At 38.8% G+C, this 27,927-nt stretch overlaps 1 protein-coding gene across 35 annotated transcripts in view; it reads right to left on the minus strand.

Annotated features, from left to right (window-relative positions):
* The window catches only part of TBC1D5 (TBC1 domain family member 5), a 588,093-nt gene that overhangs the window by 431,080 nt on the left and 129,086 nt on the right, over positions 1-27,927 (minus strand). For 15 of the 35 annotated variants that reach the window (XM_063703441.1, XM_055381151.2, XM_055381136.2 and 12 more), the window contains one exon: positions 5,304-5,508. The exons of the other annotated variants lie outside the window; for them this stretch is intronic. The gene's annotated coding sequence lies outside the window, so the exon portion shown is untranslated. The remainder of the gene's footprint in view (positions 1-5,303; positions 5,509-27,927) is intronic. 35 annotated transcript variants of the gene reach the window in all.

Here is a 27,927-nt window from a genome sequence, read left to right on the forward strand (position 1 = left end):
GGGAAGTAATTGAATCATGGGGGAGGGTTTTCCCCATGCTGTTCTCGTGACAGTGAGTAAGTCTCATGAGATCTCATGGTTTCATAAAGGACAGTTCCCCTGCACACACTCTCTTGCCTGCGCCATGTAACACAGGTCTTTGCTCCTCCTTTGCCTTCCGCCATGATTGTGAGACCTCCCCGGCCATGTGAACTGTGAGTCCATTAAACCACTTTTTCTTTATAAATTACCTAGTCTCAAGTATTTCTTCATAGCAGTATGAAAATGGACTAATATATACCTTTAAATACCATCTACAATTAACAACTTCCACAGTTTTTCCTTCATCTCAGACCTCTTTACTGAATTCTGGACCAATGTGTCTAACTGCCTCCTTAACCTCTCTACCAGGTAGACATCTCCAACTTATATTCAAAACAAAACTCCTGATCTTCTCCCAGAAATGTACTCCTTTTATAATATAATTTTCCCCTTCTTCATTAAATGAAGCTCTCTACCTTTTCTGTTATTCAGGCCAAACACTCTTGGAGTCATTCTTGACTCATCTCTTTCTTGCATAACTCAAGTCCAATCCACTAGCAAATACTGTTATTCAAACCAAAATTATGTCTCACCTGCGATCTTCTACATGATCTCTCTGCTTCTGCCCTCGCTCCCTTAAAATCTATTCTCAAGCTGGCAGCCAGTATTTCTTTTAAACTACAAAGCAGATGATGACACTCACTAATGGATCCCCATCTCATTCAAAATGAAATCTAAATATAAATCCTTAAAAGACCTAGATTCTCAGCTACATCTCTATTTACTCCCTACTACTCTCTACTCACTTTGCTGCAGCCACACTGACCTTGAGGCTGTTCTGTGAATGCATCATAAATATTCCTGCCTCAGGACCTTTGTACTTCGTGATCCTTCACCTCACTCTCTCACCTCCTTCAGGTCTTTACTCACATGTTACCTTATCGGTGAGGCTTTCCTTGACCACTCTATCTAAAATTTCCATTCTTCTCCCTATACTCCAAACTCTCTATCTCCCACTGGCTGCTTTATTTTCCTTCACAGAATCACTATCTAAGGTAATACATATTTTATTTATTTATGCTGCTACTTATCAACCTCTCCACCCTGGAATGTAAGCTTAATCAAGTTAAGGATTTGTATCCATTTTGTTTTCACTGTGATAGCTCCTAAAACAGTTCTCAATGAGTAAGACTGGCTTCAAATTTCTCAGGAGGAATAATGGATAGTAGAAAAAATTAAAGCAAAGCTTTCAAAGTTCAGAGGAAAATCACTTTAAACTATAAACATATACCTAGCTAAATCATCAATCAACTGTGAAAATAAAATAGAAAATTTTTCTAACATACACAACTCAGAAAATTCATCTCCCATTTAGCCTTTCTGAAGTTGGACTTAAAGGAATCTATGGATGATGACAAAAACGGGATATAAAAAACGGTACAGCTAACTCAGTAGTATAGTGAAAAGAAATCTCCGAAAGACATGCCAGCAAAAGAACAAGGAAGCTCTGGTTTATATTTAAATAGGAGGTTGAGGTTGAGAAATGTCTTCAAAAAGTGTAAATAACTTTACCAAAATGTTATTTTATGATTTAGGAGCCCAAAAGTACAACTGTAGTATGCTATCAAAAAAAAAATACAGGCATAAATCTATTATGAGCATTAAACAAAAAGAATGGCAATTTGAACTCTGATTAAAAAAACTACACATATACCAAAAAGCAAAAAAAAACCAAAAACAAAAACAAAAACAAAACAAAACATGAAACAAATATGAAAGAAAATATTAGATTTTGAGCAAATGAAGAAAAGTAAGAAACCTTTTATTCTGGGAAAAATATGTTCACTGGTCAGGTAATTCTGGAGAGAAAATAGAACTGAATGATAGTCTGAAATGATGTAATTACTATATAAAAAATATAACTGCTAAATAAGAAATAAAATACGGGCCAGGAATGGTGGCTTATGCCTACAATCCCAGCACTTTAAGAGACTAAGGTAGGTGGATCACTTGAGCTCAAGAGTTCAAGACCAGCCTGGGCAACATGGCAAAACCCTGTCTCTACAAAAAATACAAAAATTAGCCAGGTATGGTGGCTCGCGCTTGAGGTCCCAGCTATTTGAGAGGCTGAGGTAAGAGGATTGCTCGTGCCTAGGAGGCAGAGGTTGCAGTGGGCTGAGATCATGCCACTGCACTCTGGCCTGGGAGACAGAGTGACACCCAATCTCAAAAAAATAAAAGAAATAAATTACTTAAATATGTAAGAAATACATAATCATTTCTCTACTTTGTTAAAAGTCATTTATCGGTATCATAAGATATCCTGATAATCAAAAAATGGAAAATAGTAAGTGTTAGCAAAATGTAGAGAAAGTGGAACCCGGCTGGGTGTGATGGCTCATGCCTGTAATCCTAACACTTTGGGAAGCCAAGGTGGGCAGACTGCCTGAGCTCAGGAGTTCAAGACCAGCCTTGGCAACATGGAAAAACCCCGTCTCTACTAAAAATACAAAGAATTAGCCAGGCATGGTGGCATGCATCTGTAGTCCCAGCTACTCAGGGGGCTGAGGCAGGAGAATCGCTTGAACCTGGGAGACGGAGGCTGCAGTGAGCCAAGATTGCGCCACTGCATTCCAGGCCACGCAACAGAGCAAGACTGTCTCAAAGAAAGTAGAACCCTCATACACTGCTGACAGGAATGTAAAATGATGCAACTGCCATGGAAAACAGTTTGATGGTTCCTCAGAAAGTTAAACATAGAAGTACAATATCACCTACCAATTCCACTCCTAGGTACATACCCATATGAACAGAGAATAGGTACTCAAACAGGTTCATGTACACGTGTTTATAGCAGCACTATTCAGAGTAACCAAAAAGTACAAGCAAACAAAATGTGTATGAACGAATAAATGGATAAACACATGGACTAGCATTCAGCCAAGAAAAGTAATGAAGTAATAATAAGTGCTACAACTTGAATAAAAATTTGAAATATTATGTTAAACGAAAGAAGCCACCCACAAAACGTCACATATTTTACGATTACATTCATATTAAATATACAGAACACATTAAATCCACAGAGACAGAACGCAGATTGATCGATGTCAGAGCCTAGGGCTAAGGCAGAATTAAGACAAACTGCTAAATGGGTAAGGTACTTTACTTTGGCATGATGGAAATGTTCCAAACTCGACAGAGGTGGAAGGTTACATAACACTGTCAGTGTACTCAACGCCACGGAACTGTTCACTTCAAAATGGTGAATTCTGTGTTATATAAATTTCACCTCAATAGATTATCTTAACATAAAAGATATTCTGCTTTCAGTTCACTCTTTCTATTTTCTTATTTCCAGAGTAAAGATTTCCAAAGATGTTCATAATGTTATTTAACTTTGGAAGGCTCTTAGAAACTCATATTTATGGTTTTAGGGTGGGGGAACGTATATGAGGTTCAATAATTCTTTAAGCTTCATTTCAGGGTTTTTTTTTCCTCTGTGAAATTCAAGTAAAATTAAATGTAATAAACTTCATTTTTTAAATGGTGTATCAATTTATCTCTGTATGACAGGATTCAAAATAATTTTTTTAATTTTTTAAGTTGACTTACGTATTTATTTATTTTGAGATGCAAGGCTGGAGTGCAGTGGCACGATCTCGGCTCACTGCAACCTCCACTTCCCGAGTTCAAGAGATTCTCCTGCCTCAGCCTCATGAGTAGCTGGGATTACAGGTGACTGACATGACGCCCGGCTAGTTTTTTGTATTTTTAGTAGAGACAGGGTTTCACCATGTTGGCCAGGCTGTTCTCGAACTCCTGACCTCGTATTTCACCCGCCTCAGACTCCTAAAGTGCTGGGATTACAGGCGTGAGCCACTGTGCCCAGCCAACATTTATTTTTTCGACAGAGATGGGGATTTGCTATGTTGCCTAGGCTGGTCTCCAACTCTTGAGCTCAAGCAATCTGTTCACCTCGGCCTCCCAAAGTGCTGGGATTACAGGTGTGACCCACCATGCCCAACCAGGATTAGGGATAATTTTTATCCTCTTTATGTTTTTCTGTATTTACCAAACTTTCTAATAAAACATATTATTTTTATACATCAGGAAAAAATGCCTTCAATTTATTAAAAAGATACAAATGTTAAATAAAATGGGAATGGGTACTAGAAGAGATCACTTTGGGCAAGGATCTGGGTTATTCTAACTTGATATTCAGGATGTAAAAAGTTAAACATGTTTCAAACCAAGAATGATCTGAGGGCATCAGGATGCACATACAATTTAGACAGACAAAACAAACAAGAAGAGAATAAAGAAATATACACCTTACTAAAAAGACATGATTATATCAAAAATTTATTCTCCTTTAAAATTCTGAGATCTCAGTACTTGTGCTTATGTTCTTATTACAAAAGAACCCAGTAAGGACTGTGGTGTTTCCCAGCAGTTACCCAGTTCTCTAAGTCATTTGACAGCTTATATTGAGTGGGGAAAGAAATGAGAAGCACAGAAGAGACAAAAGAAAAGGCAGCTTCACTGAGGCAGAAAAGAAACTGTCTCATTTCTTTTACAAATCAGTGATGAACAAACATTCAAGTGATCTAAAGCTGGGTTTCTGAAACTGCATAAGTGACACATACCAGGAAGCATTAAATAAAATATACAAATAATATAATATAGCATACAGCACATCCCAGGTAGTTGGAGTAAGAATTAAATTTTTGTTTCGGTTTCATTTATACCTATAGGACTCAGCTCATAAATGTACATTTTATTCCTTATTATGGGTTGTAATAAGGAAAAAAATTGTGAATGTTATCTATCTGATATACCTCCAACTCTAAGTTCAATCATTCTAATTTCCTACTTCTTTAAGAAATGGTGGGGGAGTGGGGAGTGGAGAAAAGAAAATAAAAGGCCTATGGATACAAAAAGATTCCCTAAGGAAAATGCTAAAGTCTGCTGGTGGGAAAACATTTTTAAAAGACACCCTGAAGACTCAGCTAACTGCGAAGAAAAACAATGGACAAAGGGGAAAGAATGGAAACTGGTGACTAAAAGCAGGAGGTAGGACAGAAACAGATCAGGAAACTGAGTAACTGTGTTGCTTGGCCAACACTATTCCCTGAAGGAGTCTTCAATCTAAATTTGGCAGAAGTACACAAACACACATACCTTTTTTTTGTACAAAAATCTATGGAACACATTACTATGGTAAGGGTATTGAGAGTATTCTATCTTAAAATGTATATTTTGAATAAATATATGCTTACCTTGTGGGAGAACTTTACTGGTCCACAAATCCGGTTGACATGTGAAAATGCACGTTCTTGTTATAGATCAAAAATGACTTAGGCTCAGTACAATAGAGTTCTCCAAACACAAGTCTTGGTTTGCAAACAGAAATTGAAGAGGAATCAAGAAACAGAGACAAGCTAAGTTCTCCCTTAACTGAGCTGCTGGAAAAACAGCATCTCCCTAGAAAAATAAATAAATAAAATAGCTGCAAATGCTCCTATCCCAGGAGAAACCCTAAATCATATCAAACAATACAAATCATATCATATCAAACAATACAAAAAGCAGGCTAAAAACAATTTCTATCAAAATATTTTAAGTTCTTAGAGGACAAACGTTAGCCTACTCATTAATCACTCTTTCCTTCACCTATTTTAACTCCTGGAAGAAAGGGAGGCATTTTATAATACCAAAAATAAATGGCATTTTACATATATAATACAAAAACAACAGGCTTCACTATAAAACAATCACCTCTTACTTCATTTAACTTTGCACTGAAATGACATAAAAGTGTTGAAATGAGGAACATACTATTCTAACACATAGTAAAATAATATCACATTTTAAAATCACATAATATAAAAAATGGAAATTTGACATTTGAAAACAAATGTGAAAAAAATTCCATTGAAAATGGATTCTAAAGCATTAATAAAATGTAAAATTAGAATACAGATGCATCAGTGATGACAAGTGAATATTATATTTAGGTGTTAAAATTAATTTTCACAGCCTTTTTCTAAAGAAAAATTTTTTTTCATCTTTAGTAATACACCTCCATAAATAATCATACACACAGATATATTTACATAAAATCTGTAAGAATAACAACTAAATTTCTTAACTAGGCTATCTAATTTAAGTAAAGAACCTGTTAATAATAAAAAATTACTAAACATATTATCAACTTCCCCTAGATTTCATTCTCTATTAGTTCTTAAGCTTCAACAACCTGTTAAGAGCTTACTGGTGGCTTAGCACACATATAAAAAGACAGCAGCAGTTAGCTAATATAATGTAAAACATAATCAATAACATGAAACTGAAAAACATGACAACAGATTCCAACTGAAATTTACTGAGATTCAATATAAATTATTTCAAACACATTTTAGTATCACATGCTACTAAAATCGAGTAACAGAAGTCACTCTTCTGGAAACAGGATTTCCAGAAATGGTTTTTTGTCCTTTTAGATATACCCATTTTACTGAATACAATTCATGTTTTATTTGTATGTCGGTTTGGTGAAGAGAATTACGCATTACATTGTGATGCTGCATTTTCTTATTTTAACTTTCAATCTAATTTGAAAAGTAACAAACAATACTTTTCTAAATTATATTACACATATGGAAAATATCTAAATATCATCAGCTGCTCCTTGCAGAGTGCTATATTCACATTTTTTCGTGTATGGCTGAACTAAAAATTGCTATACCACTAAAACAAAGCATGACTATTTCTCATCTTTCTTTTGTAAAAATACAGACCATTTTTATTCTCTTTGGATGCCTGTTTAGAATAAAAGATATTCAAATAGCTTTCAACTATTCCAACATATGTGTATTTGATGAAATCTGTATTTAAGTACCAATATATATTATCATAGTACTATGTCACTACTATTCAGAGAATGATGGCTATTTCTTCAGAAAGTGTAACGGTAACAAGAAAAAGTAACACTACAATCAGTGTACTGAGTAGTTGTAATGTGTTTTATTTCTAAATACATACTTTAGACCAATTTTTAATTTTAGGCCAATTTTCAATTTCTTACACTGCCAACATCCTTAATTAACCTTCTTGTTGTGACAGGATATAGCCAATAAAAGAACAAATTGACATACCATCAGAGAAACCAAGAAAGGAGAAAAAAAAAAAAAGAGAACACTATGGGCAGAATTAGGAAACACAAAAAAAAAATCTCTACAGTAAGACTATATGAAACAACTAAACTTTCTCAGAAATCCATATGCAGAAGGAATGTTTACCATAGTCTCACTGAAAGGATATACCAATTCTTTTTCTAGTTATTCTCTTAGGACTTACATAAATATTGAGAAATCTAGAAATAGATATACACATGCACATACAAAAATTATTGTCAGTGTATAAGTTACTGCTGCCCTGGGACTGCAATAATTTATGTAACATCTGTTTTCATATTTTCCTAATTTTTTTCCTAATTAACATGCATATTTAACGCACAAATGCTCAGACCACCTCTTTTTTCTGCTGACTGTGCCTCTTTTTTTGAAGTTGTGCACTCCTAGGGAGAATTTAGGATAGATGAAAACCAAAATCTCATTGAGAGCACTAATTTTAAAACATAAACAACAGCATGAAACCAATTTTCAATAAAATACTAAAGTCTTAGGAGTTTTCACAAATACACTTCAATCTGCCAACAACAGTCAGACTAGCAGTAAATAAAGGCCCAAATATAAAAAGTCAACATAAACGCATAATCTCAATATTACTTAAACCTTCTTGATTTCTTTCTAACTTCCATAAGAGCTAAGAAACCTACTAAAATATCCATGATTTCTTGTCTTAACAAGGTTGGTAAAATTTTAAAGGTTTTATGCCTTAGACAACTAAAATAAACAAACACATTCCACATAGTAAACATAAATTTGTATATAACCAGTGATAGCCTTTTGGATTATAAACTTCAAATACTGTGCAGATTCAACAAAAGGGGAAAGTTTTTATTGTAAAGTTCATTCAAGTACAATACAATGAAGTTCTGAGCAGATTTTAAGCTGTATTGGGTAATTCAAAATACTACTCATGCTTTTATTCTTTTTGTAAACATGGGGGTCTCACTTGGTTGCTCAAGCTGGTCTCAAGCTCTTGGCTTCAAGAGCTTATCAAACCAATGCTACAACACTTAAGTATTCTCAAATAACAATGCTTAACATGCCAACACTGTGATCTCATATATACTAGCACACTTTATGGTATGGTTTGGCTGTGTCCCCACCCAAATCTCATCTTGAATTCCCATGTGCTGTGGGAGGGACCTAGTGTGAGGTAACTGAATCATGAGGGCAGGTCTTTCCCGTGCTGTTCTTGTGATAGTGATTAAGTCTCACAAGATCTGATGGTTTTAAAATGAGAGTCTCCCTGCACAAGATCTTGTCTCTTGTCTGCCGCCCTGTGAGACATGCTTTCACCTTCCACCATGATTGTGAGGCCTCCCCAGCCACATGGAACTGCAAGTACAATAAATCTCACTTTTTGTAAATCGTCCAGTCTTGGGTATGTCTTTATCAGCAGTGTGAAAACAGACTAATACATTTTAGAATTAATCACTTCATATTTTAATTGCCCCATCAGGCATTTCAGTCATTTAATATTTGTTGTCTACTGTCAGGGCCATTCTAAACCTTTGTAAGCACTGAAATTGTCTCTGCCCTCATAGAACTTATATTTTACTTGGGGAGACAGCATCCAATAACCATGTGAATACCTACCTGCAAACCGATAAATGCTATTTTAAAATATGGGGAGAAGGAGCCATAAGATTTTATAAAAGGAGATGTGATATTGCCCAGAGATCAGTTTGAAATGGGATCTGAAAGGTATGGGAAGTATTCCAGTATGGGGCACAGCAAGTGCAAAGGTCCAAAAGCAGCTGTGAGATCAGCACCCGCTCCCCCCTACAACATTCCTGTTTGTTTCTAGACCTATAACTAGACTAAAGTCCCAGCAGGCCCCAGAGGTGAGGTTGAGAGTGTGACCCATGAGGAAGTATGCTACACTCAAAAAGAACTGTTTGAGTTTTCCAGTTTATATAAACAGAAATCTGGAGAACAGGCATGGGAATGTACATTAAGGGTGTAGGATAATGGTGGAAGGAACACAGAGTTAGATCAGGCTGAATTTATTGATTTGGGCCCACTAAGTAGGGACTCTGCATTTAGTGTTGCAGCTAGAGGAGTTAAAACAGGTTCTAGTGGTTTATTTGCTTGGTTGGCTGAAATATGGATTAAAAGATGGCATACTATGAGCAAATTGGAAATACCTGATCTCCCTTGGTTTAATGTAGAGGAAGGAATCCAAAGGCTTAGGAAGATTGGGATGGTGGAATGGATTAGTCACTTTAGATCTACTCATCCCAACTGGGAGGGTCCAGAAGATACACTCTTGACCAATGCCTTGCAAACAGATTTGTGAGGGCAGCACCTGCATCTTTCAAGAGCCCTATAATTGCTCTTCTCTATAAGTCAGATCTAACAGTGGGAACCGCAGTCACTCAACTACAAATATTTAAATACGATGGGAACAGTTGGATCCCGAGGTGGCAGGGGCCAAGTGGCAACACACAACCGTCAAAGGCAAGGTGGGCGTAGCTACCATAATAGACAGCAGTGGCAAAGCAGCAATCAGAATAGTCTGATTCACGTAGAGCTTTGGCATTGACTTATTAATCATGGTGTTCCTAGAAGCGAAAGTGATAGGAAGCCTACTGCATTCCTACCTAATTTACACAAGCAGAAAACTTCTAGGTCAAATGGGCAAAAGACTAATTTGAATCATAAAAACAGAGAATCGGGCCAGGCACAATGGCTCACACCTGTAATCCCATCACTTTGGAAGGCTGAGACAGGCGGATCACGAGGTCAGGAGACAGCCATCCTGGCTAACATGGTGAAACTCCGTCTCTACTAAAAATGCAAAAAATTAGCCAGGTGTGGTGGCGGGCGCCTGTAGTCCCAGCTACTCGGGAGGCTGAGGCAGGAGAATGGCGTGAACCCAGGAGGCAGAGCTTGCAGTGAGCCGAGATTGCGCCACTGTACTCCAGACTGGGCTACAAAGAAAGGATCTGTCAAAAAAAAAAAAAAAAAAAAAAAACCCAGAGAATCATGGCTCCTCAATTAATTTCCAGGCTTGAGATAGTTTACAGATCCAGAAACTCTTGAATGAAGGCGAGGCCAGGTCCCTTTGAGGAAGGACCCCACTATATTACCGACAATTTATGCAGTGAATCTTTCTCAAATTCTTCCCCAAGGAGACCTCCAGCCTTTTACCAGGGTAACTGTGCACTCGGGAAAGAGAAATGATCAGACATTTCGGGGGACTACTGGACACTGGCTCTGAGCTCACATTGATTCCAGGGACCCAAAACTTCATTGTGGTCCTCCAGTTAAAGTAGGGGCTTATGGAGGTCAAGTAATTATTGGAGTTTCAGCTCAAGTCCAACCTACAGTGGGTCCAGTGGGTCCCCTGACTCAGCCAATGGTCATTTCCCCAGTGCTGGAATGCATAATTGGCATAGGTAAACTTAGCAGCTGGCTGAACCCCCACATTGGCTGACTGGTATAGTGAGGGCTATTATGGTGGGAAAGGCCAAATGGAAGCCATTAGAGCTGCCTCTACCTAGAAAAATAGTAAACAAAAATAATATTGAATCCTTGGAGGGATTGCAGAGATTACTGCCATCATCAAGGACTTCAAAGACACAGGGGTGGTGATTCCCACTACATCCCCATTCAACTCTCCTATTTGGCCTATGCAGAAGACAAACAGATCTTGGAGAATGACAGTAGATTATCGTAAGCTTAACCAACAAGTGGCTCCAAATGCAGCTGCTGTACCAGATGTGGTTTCATTGCTTGAGCAAATTAACACATCTCCTGGTACATGGTATGCAGCCATTGACCTGGCAAATGCCTTTTTCTCCATTCCTGTTCATAAGGCCCACCAGAAGCAATTTACCTTCAGCTGGCAAGGCCAGCAATATACCTTTATTGTCCTGATATACTCAGGGGTATATCAACTCTCCGGCTTTGTGTCATAATCTTATTCGGAGAGATTTCCACAGCTTTTTGCTTCCATAAGATATCATACTGGTCCATTACATTGATGACATTATGCTCACTGGATCCAGCGAGAAAGAAGTAGCAAACACACTGGACTTATTGGTGAGACATTTGCGTGTCAGAGGATGGGAAGTAAATGTGACTAAAATTCAGGGACTTTCTACTTCAGTAAAATTTCTAGGGGTCCAATGCTGTGGGGCCTGTGGAGATCCAAAGGTTTATCTTCTAAGGTGAAGGATAAGTTGCTGCATTTGGCACCTCCTACAAACAAGAAAGAGGCACAACACCTAGTGGGTCTATTTGGATTTTGGAGGCAATACATTCCTCATCTGGGTTTGTTACTCCAGCTCATTTGTCAAGTGACCTGAAAGGCTGTCAGTTTTGAATGGGGTCCAGAACAGGAGAAGGCTCTGCAACAGGTCCGAGCTATTGTGCAAGCTGCTCTGCCACGTGGGCCATATGACCCAGCAGATCCAGTGGTCCTTGAGGTGTCAGTGGCAGATAGAGATGCTATTTGGAGCCTTTAGCAGGCTCCCACAGGTGAATCACAGTGGAGGCCTCTAGGATTTTGGAGCAAGGCCCTGCCATCTTCTGTAGATAACTACTCTCCTTTTGAGAGACAGCTTTTGGCCTGTTACTAGGCTTTTGTGGAAACTGAATGTTTGACTATGGGTCATCAAGTCACCATGCTACCTGAACGCCTATTGTGAACTGGGCGCTTTCTGACTCATCTAGCCATAAAGTGGGTCGTGCACAGCAGCATTATATCATCAAATCCAAGTGGTATACACATGATCGGACTCAAGCAGGTCCTGAAGGCACAAGTAAGTTACATGAGGAAGTAGCTCAAATGCCCATGTTCTCCGATCCTGCCACCCTGCCTTCTCTCCCTCAGTTTGCACCAATGACCTCATGGGGAGTTCCCTATGATCAGTTGGCAGAGGAATAGAAGACTAGGTGACCTCAGCAGAGGAGGATTTTAATAATCAAGTGGCTAAGATGACCCTTTCTGTGGACAACACTCAGCCTCTTTCCCCAGCTGCCCCTGTCATCACCCAATGGGCCCATGAACAAAGTGGTCATGGTGGCAGGGATGGAGGTTACACACGGGTTCAATAACATGGACTTCCACTCACCAAGGCTGACCTGGCTACGGCCACTGCTGAGTGCCCAATTTGCCAGCAGCAGAGACCAACACTGAGCCCTCGATATGGCACCATTTCTCAGGGTGATCAGCCAGCTACCTGGTGACAGGTTGATTATACTGGACCTGTTCCACTATGGAAAGGGCAGAGGTTTGTCCTCACTGGAACAGACACTTACTCCGCATATGGGTTTGCCTATCTTGCACGCAATGCTTCTGCCAAGACTAGCACCCATGTACTCATGGAATGCCTTATCCACTGTCATGGTATTCCACACAGCACCCTCTGACCAAGGCACTCATTTTACAGCTAAAGAAGTGCAGCAGTGGGCTTATGCTCATGGAATTCACTGGTCTTCCTATGTTCCCCATCATCCTAAAGCAGCTGGATTGATAGAACAGTGGAATGGCCTTTTGAAGTCACAATTACAACGCCAACTAGGTGACAATACTTTGCAAGGCTTGGGCAAAGTTCTCCAGAAGGCTGTGTATGCTCTGAATCGGCGTCTAATATATGGTACTGTTTCTCCCATAGCCATGATTCACGGCTCTAGGAATCAAAGGGTGGAAGTGGAAGTGGCACCACTCACCAATCACCCCTAGTGATCCACTAGCAAAATTTTTGCTTCCTGTTCCCATGACATTACGTTCTGCTGGCCTAGAAATCATAGTTCCAGAGGTAGGAACAATGGCACCAGGAGACACAACAATGATTCCATTAAACTGGAAGTTAAGATTGCCACCTGGACACTTTGGGCACCTCCTACCTTTAAGCCAACAGGCTAAGAAAGGAGTTATAGTGTTGGCTGGAGTGAATGACCTGGACTATCAAGATGAAATCAGTGTACTACTCCACAACGGAGGAAAGGAAGAGTGTGCATGGAATACAGGAAATCCATTAGGGTGTCTCTTAGTATTACCATACCTTGTGATTAAGGTCAATGGGAAACAGCTCAATCCAGGCAGGACTACAAACGGTCCAGAACCCTTAGGAATGAAGGTCTGGGTCACTCCACCAGGAAAAAAACCACAACCTGTTGAGGTGCTTGCTGAAGGCAAAGGGAATACAGAATAGGTAGTAGTAAAAGGTAGTCATCAATACCAGCTACAGAATCAATACCAGCTACAGTGACCAGCTGTAGAAACATGGACTGTAATTGTCATGAATATTTCCTCCCTCTGTTAGAAACATGTTTGTGCATGTATACACTTGTACTAAGAAAATACCTTCATTTCCTTTCTCCTTTATCACATGACATAGATTTACCGACTTCATATCAGCATTTAAGTATTGTTAACTATATGTAATAGTATTTGGGTTGGGGATTGGTGCATTTCCAGTTGTACAAAGGATAGTTGTATTATGTTAGGTGTAATTATGACCTTATTATCATCTTTATTTAACGATTATGTATGATCTCAGGAGATGGGAATGGGTTCAAATTGACAAGGGGTGGACGTGTGATGGTTAATACGGAGTGTCAACTTGATTAAAATGAAGGATACAAAGTATTGATCCTGGGTGTGTCTGCAAGGGTGCTGCCAAAGGAGATTACCATTTGAGGCAGTGGGCTGGGAAAGGCAGACCCACCCTTAATCTGGGTGGGCACAATCTAATCAGCTGCCAGCACAGCTAGAATATAAGCAGGCAGAAAAGTGTAAAAAGAGAGACTGGCCTAGCCTCCCAGCCTACATCTTTCTCTCGTGCTAGATGCTTCTTGCCCTTGAACATCGGACTCCAAGTTCTTGGTTTTAGAACTCAAAGTAGCTCTTCTTGCTCCTCAGCCTGCAAGCGGCCTATTGTGGGACCTTGTGATCATTTCAGTTAACACTTAAAAAACTCCCCTTTATATATATATTTATTCCATTAGTTCTGTCCCTCTAGAGAACCCGAATACACTGGGTTAGAAATAAATTTAGAATTTGCCAGGATATGGGTAGTTTAATAAAAATGGAGGCCCACATTCTCTTCCCAAAGGAAAATCTCTTCACACATCCAATAACTTCCTAGTTTCTAGCTATCATACCACAACAAAAAAGCATATGATATTTTATAGTCTGGGAAACTCATTTAGCCTAAAATTGGTTAACTCCATGGGGCATATTGCATTCTATGTCTTATCTTAAATGCTGAATAAGAGTTACCATTTATTGAAATGCCTGCTCTGGGATAGAGCTATACTAAGCATTCTAAAAATATGCTTTAGGTCATCAATCTTCACAGTAATCTTAAAATGTAAGAATTATCAAGCCCATTTTTCAGATGAGGACACTGAAGTTATGGAAATGTAAAGTCCTTAGAAAAGCAAGTAAGTGATAAAAGTCATACTTCCAATTTAAGGCTCCCTGAACCCACACCCCAAGCCCTTTCCACTAAAAAGTAGGACGGCATGTGTAGTGTCAAGAGTCTGAGCTTTAAAATAAATCAATCTTAGTTACAATCCTGGCCAGTATTTCCTCACCAGTAATTCCTACCTTGCTAGAAGTGTTAACATTTTTGAAAACGTTAAGTGAAGATTCTGACACGATACATAGGGTTGTGCATCACTATTAACGTCACATGTTCCTCTACCATAGGAGTGCCAGCTGAGGAAAGACTTAGAGCAGAAGGCTATTCACAGATCTCATTGTTCTAAGGCTGACCTGTAAGCTTTGAAAATTTCATGGTATAGAGAATGGCAGGTCATTAGGAACAGCTTACTTCCATCCTTTCCCCATGTGGAAAAAAAGGGGTTCCATCAGAAAAGTCAGAGGCCAATAGCCTAAAAACCATCAGTAGGGAATTCAGCAGTGGTTCTAAAACTTTAGTGTGCATATTAACAATCACTTGAGAAGCTTATTAAAATGGAGATTCACAGTCAGATTCTCCCAAATATTCTGATACGTTAGTGGAAGATAATACTTTTCCAGCTTTCCTTTTTTTTTTTTTTTTTTTTCCGGAGACACAGTCTCACAGTCGCCCAGGCTGGAATGCAGTCGCGCAATTTCGGCTCACTGCAACCTCTGCCTCCCGGGTTCAAGCAATTCTCCTGCCTCAGCCTCCCAAGTAGCTGGGATTACAGATGCCCGCCACCACACCCAGGTAATTTTTTGTATTTTTAGTAGAGACAGGGTTTCACCATGTTGGCTAGGCTGGTCTTGAACTCCTGACCTCGTGATCCGCCCACCTTGGCCTCCCAAAGTGTTGGGATTACAAGCATGAGCCACCACACCAGGTGGATAATGGCTTGAACCCAGGAGGCGGAGGTTGCAGTGAGCAGATTTGCCCTCCAGACCAGGCAACAATGAGAGACTCCATCTCAAAAAAAAAAAAAAAAAAAAAGGAATAAAAGCTTACATATAACCCTGCTTGGTGACACCAATGGGCACTAACATACACTGGTACCAAAGCAGTATTCAGGATAGAAAATGTCTACCATACTTCCCAACACTGCCAATCACTCAAAATATTAAAAGGATGTCCACTTTCCCTTCTGCATGAACTACAACTGTCACTATGGAACACTGATGACCCGACAGCTCCCATTAACCTGATCTATTGGCACACTAAGTCAGGTCTGGCAATAATGTTCTGGTGACTTACAGATTCTAATAAATTATAAAACTCTAAACTTTTACCCAAGGTTAACAGAACTTATTTTTTAATTTTGAAATTTTAAGATGATATGATTCTTTCAAGGCTTATCTGTGAAGTTATATGTAGGCAGCTGTAGTTTTTAAATTATTGCATAGTATTTCCTTGTATTCTTCTAAAAACAAAGATACCCACTCAAGTTTATTTGTTTGCTTTTACCCTATGACTTACATCATGACCGTGCTAGGGAATAAAAGGCCAAAGATAGTAAAAGTTCCTTGAAAATGGACTTTAGTAAAAAGAACATCTATTGAGTGCTTACTATGATATTGATATTTATATGGAGTATCTCATTTAATGCCTACCCTTCCTCCCTGTCTCCTCCCCCAGAAAAACAGATAAGAGAAACTCAGAAACACTAACTTGCCCAAGATCTTATAACTAACAAATGGTAAAGCTGGGATTTGAACCCAAGCAATCTGACCCCAGTATCCATTTAGTCTTAACCATTACACCATGCTATACTGATTTAAAAGGAATTGTAATTATGGGAAACTTGGTTTACATTATCATTACCCACTCTGTTCATGAAATTTCTTCAACTTTATAAACTTTTATACAGCCAAATATCCCCAAAGTAATGACATAAGTCTGTCCCTCTGGTTTTTATGTTAAATGAAATGCTTCCAAGGTGTTCTAATAATTAAAACATAACTTCCAAAATGACTCTTAATCTCATATTAGTATATAACATATTTTTGTCCCAAATACTCACAGTCATTTTCCACTAACAATAGTTGGTACTAAATTAGATCCCACACTACCCTAAGCTCCATGCAGAACAAAAACTAATGCATGTATAATGTAAAATGAGAATTTTTTTGAAATTCAAACATTGTATCTTCCAATATTACTCCTGATGCCAACAAGGTAACCTCTCTTCTATATATCCTGGTTCCATATAGGCTCAAGCTCTGGATACCAAGTTCAATTTAGCTTAAAATAAGAAATAAGGTAGCCATTCCCTGCCCCCCGCCCCCCAACCCCAGCCCATCACTCTATTTAAATGGGCCAAAAGAGGCTGGGTCAATTCTTAGAATTGCTTTGGGCACTTGAGGTTTATTCCTATCTTAAAGACCAGTCAAATTGTCTGAGAAGTGAGAAAATTTCCCTAAAGAAGCTGCAGATTCAACTTCACTCCAAGAGATGAAAAATTCCCTTAAGCTTACATTAGTCTTTGTTCATTTCCTGTGGTAGGCATAAGGCATGGGAGTTTTCAAAACTGACTTCTTCACAACACAATAAAAAGACAAGTATATTTTATATTAAAGGATTCTCTTCTTGTAAGTATGTTCTTGGAACTAAGATAAAAACAAGATTTTTGAAGAAATTATTTTGGATTAAATGGGCTGGAAACTTTAAGCACTGTTCATAACTTTGTTTTATATTCTAAATTCTCAGTTCCAGACTTCTTATTCTGCATCTCATTAACTACTCCTTATATTATAACATTTGTTTCAGAGTTCTTTTTTTAAATCTATTCCCTTTTTATAATATCACCTGTCTGTCACCTTTTATCCAATACACACTGTAATCCATTTTGTTCAAACTGCAAAAAGAAAAACTCAAACCAAACCAAAATTGTTTGTGCTGCAAGAAAACCAATGAAAAGTAGTCACTGTCCCAAGTCATTCTGGAATTCTGAGGATGCTTTACTTCTTAGAAAATAAGAGGGCAACACTATTTAAAACCAGAGACAAAACAGGTAAGTTAGCTCTTCAAATGACTCAGTAATTTAGATATATCTTTTCGGCTTTTGGCTTATCACTTTCCATCATTTACTTTACTACCACACTTCCTTTATTGAGCTCACTGCCTATTAGCTCCATCACACAAAAAATAAAGGAAATCTAAACTGGATTTCAAAATGGTTGGATAATTATCAGGAACTTAGTGAGAAACATAGCTTTAAGGGTCAGGTACAGTACCAATAACCAAACTAGAATTGTGGCTATGGAGGACTGAGAAACAAAAGAACAGAGAAATGGTAGTACATAGAGAAATAACAAAAGTTAAGTTTAGTAAATTTCCAAGGTTTCTAATCTAGGCATTAGGAAGGTTATTTGTGCCATGAAAGTGATACAGACAGGAGGCAGGGAAGCACTAGGTAAAAGGGGGATGTTCCCCCGCAAAGGCCCCACCCTCAAGCCTGGAAACCACAGCCCTAAATGAAAACAGTTATCCCTGTTTCCCTGCCCAAATGTTGCTTTTTCCAAAACCACCCTGGCCCACCACACACCCATCATGTACCCATAAAACCCCCAAACTCCACTGACACAAGAGCAGAGAGGCGCAGCAGAGGAGGAGAGAAGAGAATAAGCACCTGAAGGTCGAGAGGAGTTCGGTTGAGGATGATCAGAGTTTGGCTGGGGGCGGCTGAACTCCAGGGGAAGATTATCTTCCCAACCCATCCCCTTTGCAGCTCCCCATTCCACTGAGAGCCACCTCCATCACTCAATAAAATCTCCGCATCCTTCAAGTCCATGTGACTTGATTCTTCCTGGATGCCGAACAAGAACCCGGGTACAAAGAGGGCAGTGTATAAAATGCTGCCTCCCTGACTTTCCATTGAGCTGGTTAACACTTAGCCATCTACGGATGGCAACTGCAAAGACAGTATTAATTGTAACACACCCCTAGACCTTGTCATGGGTCCAGAGGAGCCCAAAAGTGCTCACCCCAGCTCTGGCTCTCGATCACCTGCATGCTCCCCCTCCTGCAAGGGGTTTGAGCAAGGTGGCGGCCAAGTAAGCAAGCCACACCCCTGTCTAAAGTCCTGCCTAGGGGTCAAGGGAACTTTCCCATCTCAAAAGGTATAAAAGGGAAATGAGGGGGATGGGGAAAAGGTTGATCAGGGAAAAAAAGCAGGATACTATATGTCCCCAAAACCTACCTCAGTATCTTGCACCCCAATTAAGGTATGTTAAAGATAAAGGAATGAGTGAATGATATCAATTCTAATTTTGCTAACTTTTATAACAGTAAATAATTTGAATTCTCTGACTAAACTGAAGCTGAGAAAATAGATCTTACCACTAATTCCACAGGTATTTGAGATTTTGAGAAAGTCCCCTTGGTTCTAAACAGCATTTCAAACCTAGACATATCTCCAAATGAATACGCTCTCTTAAAAGTTGTCAAGTTGTGATCTCTATGATTCATACAACATGTTATGTTATGTTAATAACGGAGGTGATAGGTGTAAATAAACCAACTGAAATGTCAGGTTTGCATTTTGATTACTTGTTTAGCAGGTTTCTAACAAACTAGTAAAATATATACATGAAGGTCACATGTATTTATTAATGCTAGTGTTTCAGTCTGTCTGCTAGCTCAATAAATCAGCAGTGAATTAATTCATATTGCTAATGTCATTTTTTGCTACTAAGGATAATTTTTAAAGGTATTCTTCAAAAACACCTTTAAAATATTTAAAGATTCCATGCAAGATTATTACTATGGTCTCATCGCAGTAAAACGTTTAAAAATAATAATATTCAAAATTCCATAAGAAAAATATTCGATGAGGTTAAACTATTATAAAGCAGTAAAATGAAATGAGAGGGAAATTATAAAAATGATGTCATATGACAAGACTTTTGGTTTTCTAACCAAAAGGGGTCATAACTTTTTTTTCTTTAAGTTTAATATTTTCTATTTTGGATTCTGGAAATTCAGTAAAAGCTCCAAGTCAATTGGTTATTACTCTCCAAGAGCAGAAGCCAAAATAAGGCACCTAGCCCTTAGGACATTTGAAAGACCAGGGGGGGAAAAAAAACTGCCCAAAGTCAATCTTTTTTTAAAATAATCCTTGAAATCTTTTGTGTTTGTCTTTACATTTTATTCTCTTATCCAAGTTAACAGAATAAGGAGGTGATAGTAAATTCATGGTTAACTACCATGCTCCTACAAGGATGAATTTCAAGAAGACTGATAATCCTACTTAGAAGAATAGCCTTCCCAGTCCTCCCTACAGGACCACCCATAAGTGAATAAATTCTGGGCCATCTCCTAAACACATGCTGGAGGAAAAATGCCTTGAAGATTGGTTACCTATTCTAAAACTGTTGCTGCTTTTAAACATGGTAGCCTATATAGTCATTGAAATAACAACTACCTTTCACTGAAACATTCAGAAATGCCCTCATCTAAAGACTACCAATATGGGCCGGGTGCGGTGGCTCATGCCTGTAATCCCAGCACTTTGGGAGGCCCAGACGGGTGGATCACCTGAGGTCGGGAGTTCATGACCAGACTGACCAACATGGGGAAACCCCGTCTCTACTAAAAAATACAAAATTAGCCGGGCGTGGTGGCACATGCCTGTAATCCCAGCTACTCCAGAGGCTGAGGCAGAAGAATCGCTTGAACCCGGGAGGCGGAGGTTGTGGTGAGCCGAGATTGCACCATTGCACTCCAGCCTGGGCAACAAGAGCGAAACTCCGTCTCAAAATCAAACAAACAGAAGACTACCAATATGTAAAATGAACTTTTAAACTTATAACTGCCCTTGTGAGCAATGCCTAATGAGATTAATTCCTTAGCCCATGATACCTGGGGTTGGGATGAGTGAGGGTGGAGGAAGATATCCTAGACTCCACTTTTTGTTTTTAGAAACTTGTCATTTCATTTAATTCCCATACAACTCTCTGTGGGGGAAAACCCCACATTATTATTAACATTATTCCCACTTATACAGATGAAGAAATGTAGGCATTGTTAAGTAAACTAACTTATTTAATATCACACAGTTAATAAGTGGTATTTTTTTTATTTTTTATTTTTTGAGACCGAGTCTCGCTCTGTTGCCCAGGCTGGAGTGCAGTGGCGTGATCTCGGCTCACTGCAAGCTCCGTCTCCCAGGTTCACGCCGTTCTCCTGTCTCAGCCTCCTGAGTAGCTGGGACTATAGGCGCCTGCCACCACGCCTGGCTAATTTTTTTTGTATTTTTAGTAGAGATGGGGTTTCACCGTGTTAACCAGGATGGTCTCAATCCCCTGACCTCGTGATCCGCCCACCTCGGCCTCCCAAAGTACTGGGATTACAGGTGTAAGCCACTGCGCCTGGCCAATAAGTGGTATTAAAACTCAGGTCTGTGATATTCCACAACCCATAACCTTTATACAACACGACAATGCCTTTAAGTATACCTATCAGTAAGGTGTATCAAAACCCATGTGGTGAATTAAAGTGACTCCCTTATCTGTCTCAATGGAATACCTTGGAAACCTGAAGTTCGTGTCTTCTATACCCATGCGCTCATAACATTGAAATGTGTGATTCATGGAGCTCATTGATTTCCTCTGACTTATCTTCACTCCGAAATACACGATCCCTGGTGCTCAGTACTAAAAGAAAGCTCTCTCTGAAAATGTAGATAGCTAAGCTCTGTGCTTCAGTCAATGTGATGAGCATTAATATTAAACATTCTAAATGACAACTCCTAGACTTTTTTCAAAATGTTACTCTTGATTATGCCATAATGCGAGAGAATCAGATTTTTTTTTTTTTTTTTTTTTTTTTTTTTGAGACAGAGTCTCATTCTGTTGCCCAGGCTGGAGTGCAGTGGCGCAATCTCGGCTCACTGCAAGCTCCACCTCCTGGGTTCATGCCATTCTCTTGTCTCAGCCTCCCAAGTAGCTGAGACTACAGGTGCCCGCCACCACACCCAGCTAATTTTTTTGTATTTTTAGTAGGGACAGGGTTTCACCATGTTAGCCAGGATGGTCTCGATCTCCTGACCTCGTGATCCACCCACCTTGGCCTCCCAAAGTGCTGGGATTACAGGCATGAGCCACCGTGCCCGGCCGACAATCAGATTTTTTAATGGCATTCCTCACTTAAATCCTTAAAGCCAGTGTGCAGGTTGGCCAGACGGAACCAAAATACATCCTAAGCCTCACTAGTATAAATGTGGAATGAACACAGACAAATGCCTAAGTAAGTCTTCAAGTACCAAATTAGCATACTAACATTAAATAATAGCAAACTTCCCTAGAAAATTCAGATCCGTGGACTATCTCCATCCTCTCCCCAAAGAAAATAGGTGTAAACAGGAAGAGTTCCAAAAAGATTCTTAAGTTTTTTTTTTTTTTTTTTTTTTTTTTTTTTTTTGAGACAGGGTCTTGCTCTGTCACCCAGGCTGGAGTGTGGTGATATGATCACAGCTCACTGCAGCCTCAACCTCCTTGGCTCAACTGATTCTCTCATGATGAGACAGGAGTTTGGCAGGACTGGTTTTACAAGGTACAAATCACAAAGACCCGACTGGTAAAATGAGATGCGTAAAGCAGCCAGAAGAACGCACAAAAACCAAGATGGCAACGAAAGCAACTTCTGGTCATCGTTAAGGTTCTTATACATTAGCATGGTAAAAGACACTCTCACCAGTGCCATGACAGTTTACAAATGACATGGTAACATCTGGAATCTACCCTATATGATTAAAAGGGGGAGGAACTCTCAGTTCCGGAATTCCCCACCCCTTTCCCGGAAAACTCATGAATAGCCCACTGCTTGTTTAGCATATGATCGAGAAACAACCATAAAAATAGCCAACCAGCAGCCCCCAGAATCAAAGTCATTCTTTTATTCTGGCTTTATTCTGCCGGCGGCGGGGTGGAGGGACCAAGTCTTGCTTTGTTGCCCAGGCTGGAGTGCAGTGGCGCAATCTCAGCTCACTACAACCTCTGGCTCCCTGCCTCAACCTCCCGAGTAGCTGGGATTACAGGCACGCACCACGCCTAGCTAATTTTTGTATTTTTAGTAAAGATGGGGTTTTACCATGTTGGCCAGGCTGGTCTCAAACTCCTAACCTTAAGCAATCCACCCGCCTCAGCCTCTCAAAGTGCTGGGATTACAGGCGTGAGCCACCACGCCCGGCGTTATTCCTTTACTTTTCTTAATATACTTGCTTCTACTGTACTGTCAGCTTATTCTTGAATTCCTTCCTTCATGAAGCCAAGAACCCAAATGGCCTCCTGGACTGAACCCTAATTTTGGGGTTCAACCTGTGAAAACCTCAGCCTCCTGAGTAGCACCACCATACCTAGCTAATTTCTTTGTTTTGTTTTTTTGTAGAGACAGGGTTTCACCATGTTGCCCAGGCTGGTCTCAAACTCCTTGGTTCAAGTGATCTACCTGCCTCGGCCCCCCAAAGTTCTGGGATTACATGCAGGAGCCACTGTGCCTTTAAGTACTTCTTAAAGGCAATCCCAGAATTTCCTTATGAAGAACTCATCACTCTTAACAGAAGACTAGACATCCTTCACATTGAAAATAGAGCAGTAACATTCAGTTTAAACCACTCCTTCTAGCTCTTATAACAAAAGAAAAATGTTTATCAGAAAACAGAGCTCAGAGGGTAACAAGACTCTACCATATATATTACATATAAATTGAAATAGATTGGTAAATCATTTTAATTCTTAAATACGAGACCTTTTTGAAAGCCTAACTTCCAAAATTATTGCACATATTTTCTTTTGACTATGATTATACTCTATTTTGACCCTCAGTAGCTTAGTCTATTTTCAGCTGTACGTAATTAAGATTTGGTGCCTAGAAACAATGTAACTACATATAACTTTACTCACCATCAATTTGCTAAGAACCATGATTTTTTGTTTGTTTTTGAGACAGAGTCTGGCTGTGTTGCCCAGTGCTCACTGCAACCTCAGTGCTCACTGCAACCTCCACTTCCTGGGTTCAAGCAATTCTCGTGCCTCAGCCTCCTGAGTTCCTGGGACTACAGGTGCATACCACCACACCCAGGTAATTTTTGGTATTTTTAGTAGAGATAGGGTTTCACCATGTTGGCCAGGCTGGACTCCAACTCCTGGCCTCAAGCAATCCACCTGCCTCAGCCTCCCAAAGTGCTGGGATTGCACGTGTGAACCACCGCACCCAGCCAGATCCATGATATTTTGAATTCAACTTAGTCTCAGGCTTCCATATCCCCAAAATATCCATCTTTACATTGGTACAGTTCTCTTCTGGGATAATGTTCTTCAACAAAAAACAACACTCTTTGGAGCAAAACCTCCTCTTCACAAAGCAGCTAGGCTGCATTTCCTAACAGACAAGCCTTCTCCAACTCATACAATTACCAATCTCAGGTTGTCTTTGCATGAATGAGTGACTCATCAACATGGTTTTTTTTTAAAGGAGTCAAGCTCCTAAGCCACAATAAGTATTAGTCACATAGTATTAACTACTTTTACTAAACCACACAATTAAAACAAACACAAGCAAATTTATAATACCCTAGAGACCATATACATCAGAAAACCCTACAATTTTTCAGGACCTCAAATCTTAGCTGAACTCAGTCATAAGTAATGTGTTGAATTACATGTAATAAAAATGTCTAGTTCAACCTGGCATTTTTAGCAACTAGAATGCTGCTCAGCAGCACCTGTGATTTTCAGAACTTAAAGTGCAAATTTAATCATCCCACAAACGTTAAATTGTGTTTGAAAGAGTTTGGGCAGTAGGAACAAATATTTAAAAAGAGGAAAAGGATAGTCTTTTTTAGTAACCAGAAAATTTGATCATGCAGGAAAACAAAGTTAACCTAAGCTTCATTTTATCTACTTCTATGATTAAAGATCAGGAAAGTATGCTTCATTTTTAGGAAGCATACCAGTAAATATTAACACATATATATTAACATGCTCAATTGTGACCGACAAATATTATGAGGCTTCTAAGTTTAAGGAGGAAATAAAGACTTTGTTAATATCCAATAATGCAATACAGAAATTATATTTATGTTATGTGTAATAAATGTTTTCATAATATTGAATAGACTTTTTCATACAAAGATGAAGACCCATTCACCAAATTACTGACTTCTGTATTATACTCTGAAAAAAATCAATAAATCATTTAAGCTTGCCCTCTAGTTCTAGACACATTTATTTTGCAAGTTGGCCTGTCTAAATTGTGATAGACTAGAACGCAAATAAAGTAGGTCTCTCATTTCATGACTACCCTACTGTCCACACCTCCCCTTCTCCTGATAAAGTCAATCAGAAGCTCCTTAGAAGAGTCTAATTTTTACCAAAAATATTTTCACCACAAGTATTTTAGGGCTGCATACAGTGGCTCATGCCTGTGATATCAGGCACGTTGGGAAGCCAAGGAGGGAGGATCGCTTGAGCCCAGGGAGTTCAAGGCTAGCCTGGGCAACACAGGGTGACACCAGCTCCACAAAAAAATTAAAAAATTAGCCATCCATGGTGGCATGCGCCTGGGGTTCCAGCTATTCAGGAGGCTGCTGGGAGGATTGGGAGGATTGCTTGAACCCAGGAATGCGAGGCTGCAGTGAGCGGTGATTGCACTGCACTCCAGTCTGGGCAACAGAGTGAAACCCCGTCCAAAAAAAGAAAGTATTTTTATTTTCTTTTACTCAGACCTTTGGCTATCTGTAATATATATAAAGCAAGAATAGTGTAATCAATTATAATGCAAAAGAAAAGTAATAATGATACTGGTGACTTTTTATAACAATTTTTAGAATATACAAATAAAAATTAGCAGCATAAGAAATGCTTAATTCAATATAATTAAATATGAGAGAATATCCTTCAGGAGAGAAAACTTAAATATAGCATTTTATAATATTAAACCTTTACAAGGTTCAGTTCATGGGTTTTTAAAATTGTCTTGTTAGGATCAAATTATACACTTTGACAAAGAGGTCATTTCTATACTGAAAAACAACAACAACAACAACAAAAAATAACCAAAAGCCAGTAAATAATATCAAAACTCCCAAAAAACTATCCTGATGCACACCAACAGCTTCAGATAAAACAGAAAATCCCAGCTCAGGATAGGTCTTGCAACATAAGGAGAGGAAAAAAATGATAAGAAATGGCTTAATCAAATTCCTTTACAATAATTAGTTCGATTTTACCAAAGAGAATAATTAGCCATGGTTTAAACTAACCAGATATATTTATCTGCTGTAACTATTAGATGAAAATCAGCGATTTTCCAGAATATCTCCTTTGAAAGTAATATGCAGATAACATCTCATAGAAGAAAGATGATCTAAAAACTCAGATGACTATTTACCAAAAATAATTGTTAAACCTTCATTATGTACAAGAAATTTAAAGGTAGTATTAGATGAACATAATACAATCCATCAATACAAATTGCAGTTTAAAATATTTTCTCAATAATATCTAATGTGTACAGCAAAAAAAATTAACAAAAATATCCTTATATAGCAGTGAATAAAATTGGAATAAAATCTTTTTTAGAGCTTTATATAATGACCTGTGGTAGCTTGCAGTCTCCCTCCAGCTTTTACTTCCAACTCAACATAAATTTGAATCCAAATTATCAATCTTTCTGTCCTCATTCTGGTAACTTAATACACCTGGATCTAACTATAAATGTTATTTTCTTTTTGTATTTGAAACCTGCAGTTCTCAGAGACTGCGAAGGAAACAAACCAAGGTTGAGCTTAAAGAAAAAAAAAAAGCTTCAGTATATTTGCAAATTCATAATGGGCCCTTTTAGTCCCCTATTCAGCATCATTCCTGCTGACTTCTGAAGAGATGCAATTCCTTGCCCCCGCCAATACCCCCCCAAAACACACAAACACACACCATAGGCCACAGTACCCAGAATAGAACCTATGGTAATCAAAAAGAAAAATAACTGCTCACTTGTTGAACAGGATTAACAGTCCTCCTTGTTTCTGAAGTTTACTAGAGGTTTTCTGTTATTAAAACACTGCATTTTAGGCAACCCATTAGGAGCAAAACTACAGCATCATTTCAATAGATTCAGAAAAACTATTCTGACATTCAACACCACTCATTATTTTTTAAATTGAAAAAAAAAACTTTTTACTAGAACTAGAAGAAAACCACCTTAATGTGATCAAGGGAAATAAATGTATCTTTCCAAAATTCTACAGGAAACATAATACACAATGGTGACACATTAGAAGCACTGCCCTTTAATCAGTTCAAAACCAGCCTGGCCAACATTGCGAAACCCCGTCTCTACTAAAAATACAAAAATTAACCAGGCATGGTGGCGCGTGCCTGTAATCCCAGATACTAGGGGGGCTGATGCAGGAGGATCGCTTGAACCTGGGAGGTAGAGGTTGTGGTGAGCCGAGTTCTTGCCACTGCACTCCACCCCGGACAACAGAGCGAGACTCTGTCTCAAAAACAAAAACAAAAAAGAGTAAGACACAGATGCCCATTATCATCACTTTTACTCAACTGTAATAAACCTTCAAGATAGCACAGTAAGATCAAAAAAAGAAACAAAATACATAATGAGTAAAAAGGGGGGAAAAATTGCCATATTTTCTGACATGATCGTCACTTTAGGATACCCAAGAGGATCTATAGGCACTTTATTAGGTTTAGTAAGATAATTCAGAAGCTTTGGTGAATATATACGTAAAAATTAGGTTCCTGATTTTCATTTAGTATGTCTACTTTCCCTGATATCCATGATTATTCCTTTCCTTTTCATTTGTCTTCTTCAGTTGGGTTAACTCTTCATTAAGAGTCACAAAATTAGAATTACACAATATATTAAATGCTAACGTTTGACAAAAGTGGAAATAACATTTCTTTCTCCCTTCTCAGAAGATCTGTTGTATTTTCATCGCTTTCTACTCCTATACCAAATTGCTTCTGTAATTACAGTAAACTTTTAGTTGCCATTTTGGCCAGATCATGGGGGGTTGAGGAGCAGGGGGATTCTAAAATATATCCAATATATCCTGTTTCTTTCCTAAATCAGCATAAACCAGTCACAAATCATTATTCTTAGCAAACCAGCCCAATTTACTTAAAAGTATCACTTTGTAGCTGCCAAAAGTGAGAGCAGTTTGCCAACTCCCCACCTAGCTCTGCAGCCTCCAGTGGTATTCCTACACTTATTCCTTACCATTTGTTTAACCACTATTTTGCTTCCTAGATCTCAGAATCATCTGGAAATCTGTA

This window comes from Gorilla gorilla, chromosome 2 (assembly GCF_029281585.2).
Source record: "Gorilla gorilla gorilla isolate KB3781 chromosome 2, NHGRI_mGorGor1-v2.1_pri, whole genome shotgun sequence".
Taxonomy (NCBI): domain Eukaryota; kingdom Metazoa; phylum Chordata; class Mammalia; order Primates; family Hominidae; genus Gorilla; species Gorilla gorilla.